The following is a 3,532-nucleotide window of genomic DNA, read 5'->3' as shown; positions in this document are numbered from 1 at the left end:
GAAGGGAGGGAGGGAGGGAGGGAGGGAAGGAGGGAGGGAGGAAGGGGAAAGGAGGAGGAAATTGAAGGAAGGGGATGAAAACTGGAGCTCTGTACTCAACAAGGGATACAGGACCAGCATAGAAACTAAAGATCGCATGAGCACATCTGCTTCCCCAAACCACACAGATGCTCCTATGGTTTGAATGTGTCCCCCAGAACAAACACAAACACATACTTCAAAACTTTAGCCCCAAGTGAGTTGAGAAGTTTAACCTTTAAGAACTGACTGGGTCAGGCAGAAATTGAAGTCATGACCTGGGGAGCTAGTTTTGTTACAGCATGGTTGGGTTTTTTGTCAGAGTAGGTTTGGACCCCTCTGCCTCTCTTGCTCTCTCTCTCTTGACACCTCTGCTTTAAGCCACCCCACAGTGGAATGGCCTGCCTAGAGCTGTCATCAGACACATGCCTAACTTCCAGGACTATAGAGCAGTTCCAGGTCCTTTCTGAATCATCCAGTTTCAGGTCTTCTCTTATAACACCATAAAGCAGACTAGGATATGTTTAGGCATGTCTGGTTTCAGTTTAGACCTCTGGCTCAAAAGGTTCTTCCATCATTAGAGCTGACACAGACTCAAAGGACACACTATCCGCAGCACTCCTGTCCTCCCCTTCATTTCTGCCACAGTTGCATGTCCAGCTTTCAGCTTACAAATCTTTGCCTCCACCTTCATCTGTGCAGTGAGCATGGGCACCCACAGTGTCTCCGTCTGTAAGCTGTTGAGAAACAATGACTTTTAAAATATCTCTTAAACAATCTTTGGCAATTTCATACAAGTTTGCAATCTGTCTTGGTCACATCCACACCCAATGCCTCCTCCCGATCCCTAGCACTTCCACCTTCCACCTTCATCTCTCCTCTCTTACTTTTGAACCCACTGACTCCAGTGAGTGCAGCTAGCAGAGATGCCGACTGATCCTAGCTTGAACATGCACAGTAATTTCAGCTGCAGTGATTTCATACCCTGCACACAAGACAGCATTTCATACTCTGCCCCATCCTTTGGCTCTTACATTCTTCCCCTAACACACACCCCTTTCAATAATGGTCCCTGAGCCTTGGTTGGGGGTTGATATCAATGTTTTATGTAGGGCAGAGTTAATACTCAACAGAAACTTAGTCTCACACTGCAACCAATTGTGAGTCAGAAGTATCTTCTGCCACTGTAGAATGGAGCCTTTCTGGCCAGCATCAAAGACAGCAGCAATCCAGTCCAGGGCACTGTTTAAAAGTATAAAAATTCTCAGTCCCATATCTGTATCAGAGCTGTCTTCAGACAGGTGTTTGCCTAACCCTCCCACAAAAGATGGTTATTTATTTCCTATTTGCCGATCCCTCAGGAGGGAAGTTTGACACTCTGCCTTGTTTGTTTGCAGCAGGATTTTATCCAGATGTTGCTTACACTGAAAAGAGACCTATATTTTCATGGCAAAATGCAGCAACCTTCACACAGGAGCCTTTGTTCAAATGTGTACTATATTTAAATAAACATGTCTAGGTCACTGACTTTCTCCCAGCAAATGTTTGAAATCCTTCCATTCCTTTCTCCCATTTGTCTGACTCATTTCAAAAATAATAATTATTGTTCTTTGCCCTTTTGTCCAGTTTGTTGCATTGTCTTTTTTTTCTTTTAATTAGAGAAATTTAGTACAATATGATAAGCCTCAGATTCTAAATGTTGGCAGTAAACCTCTCCAAACTGATGACTCCTGTGGCAAAAAGGGAGCTGTCACTGCAGGAGAGTCACCATGTTACCATTTTATACTATATAAGAAAATACCAACCTTGAAAAAGGGTAAGACTTAAGGTTACTATGATGACTAAACTTCTGACTTTTTGCATGTAAAATCTCAAGGATATTTAGTTGCATTGTATAAGGTTGTTTAGAAAAATCTTATTTGGGAGGTGGCCATTACAAGTTCTCACTAAGGCCAACAGAAATGGTTATAACCATTACACAAGTGAAATAGACAGCCGTCTATACATGGTGCAAAACGTCATGAAATCAATTAAAATCTTATTTCTTCTTATTGCTGTTATACTTCCAAACACACATATATGTATATATAACACGGCACTGGGTATAAATACAAATAAAACATAAAGAAAAAAACATAGGAAATCTCATAAATATACAGTATCCTGCCTTATCAATATTCATTTATGCATATCTCTGCACTGGTGCATTAATAAAAGCACATATATTGGATTTGAATGTGTGAGGGATGGAGTGGAAGCTGTAATCAGAACGGCTGGGCTCTCCTCCTTGTGGCAAAGGATTACATTATCTCTCTCAGCCTATTATGTTTTCTGAAATTTCCAAATGTATGTTCTGGCCTCTTCAACTTTAGTCTTTTGCATTTAAGTAATGAGGAAGTTAAGCGCAATATATGTATCACTCAAGGGCATTACAGAGAATACTTGGATCTATTTAGAGCCTTTAACTTCAGAGCAAAGGCCTGGTTTTATGTGACCCTAACGGAATCAAATTGTTTAGTTTCAATAAGGAGAGCAGTATCTACTTCAGTGAATTAATGTGGAACTGGCATCTGCAAGGACTCCATTCCAGGGGGGCCATGAGACAGGGCTTCTGAACTCCCTCACGTGTATTTTTAAGAAAGTGCTGCTGTTTAAGGCCAATTGGTGAAAGTCTGAAAAATGTGTGGTTTCTCCAGCTATGTGTGTGTGCACGCGCATGCGTGTATATTAGGAATTAGTAGTGCATGTCTAGTTTGTTTTTTTTCTCAAAAATTCAAAGTTCTGAGATATTTTCATGAGGGATATGGATGTTTTTCTTCATACATTCCTATGATGCTGGTGTTCTCTGGGGAATGTGAGCCCAACCCAACCCTGAGATAAGTCATTTACTGTTTTCATGAATTTTGTGCTCCTAAAATTTCTTGCTGTCCTGTAGCTTTTGTTACTGATTTAGTAACTGTAAGTAACACACCAACATTCTTTGGAAGGCCACTTATTCTACAGAGTTAGGATGGGTAATTAGCAAACTAATTCATTAGAGCTACTCTCCAATTATTGAGCCAATCATCTACATAAGCAAGCTGTCCTTGGTTTATAAATGATACATGTGTCTCTAAGTGAATAATTATGAACTTCTTTCTTCGCCCCTTTTTTCCTTTCTAGAAGGTTTGGAAGATACATTTGAATGGCATGTAACATATGTTCTTTCTTAAGATTTGTTTTTATTATTTTTATTTATGCTTATGTCAGTGGGGTGGAGTATGTGCATCTAAGTTGTCTTAGTCACTGTTTTACTGATGTGAAGACACACCATGACCAAGGCAATTCTTATTGAAAGAAAACCTTTAATTGGGGGTTTGATTACAGTTTCAGAGATTTTGTCTATTATCATCCTGGTGAACCATGGTGGTATGTAGGCAGGTGCTGGAGCAACAGCTGAGAACTACATCTTGATCCTCAGGTAGAGAAAGAGCCTAGATTGCATTGGATCCCGGCAAGTCACATGCATGCAGCC

The 3,532-nt window shown here is 40.6% G+C and overlaps 1 long non-coding RNA gene across 1 annotated transcript in view; it reads right to left on the bottom strand.

The window, feature by feature from the left end:
- Positions 1–236: 236 nt before the first annotated feature.
- The window catches only part of LOC116074919, a 27,268-nt gene continuing 23,972 nt past the window's right edge, over positions 237–3,532 (bottom strand). The window contains exon 2 of the long non-coding RNA XR_004112345.1: positions 237–755. This is a non-coding gene — a long non-coding RNA (uncharacterized LOC116074919). The remainder of the gene's footprint in view (positions 756–3,532) is intronic.

This window comes from Mastomys coucha, unplaced genomic scaffold, assembly GCF_008632895.1.
Source record: "Mastomys coucha isolate ucsf_1 unplaced genomic scaffold, UCSF_Mcou_1 pScaffold3, whole genome shotgun sequence".
NCBI lineage: Eukaryota > Metazoa > Chordata > Mammalia > Rodentia > Muridae > Mastomys > Mastomys coucha.
The sequence above is the reverse complement of the archived record's forward strand: the minus strand, read 5'-3'. Positions and strand labels throughout refer to the sequence as shown.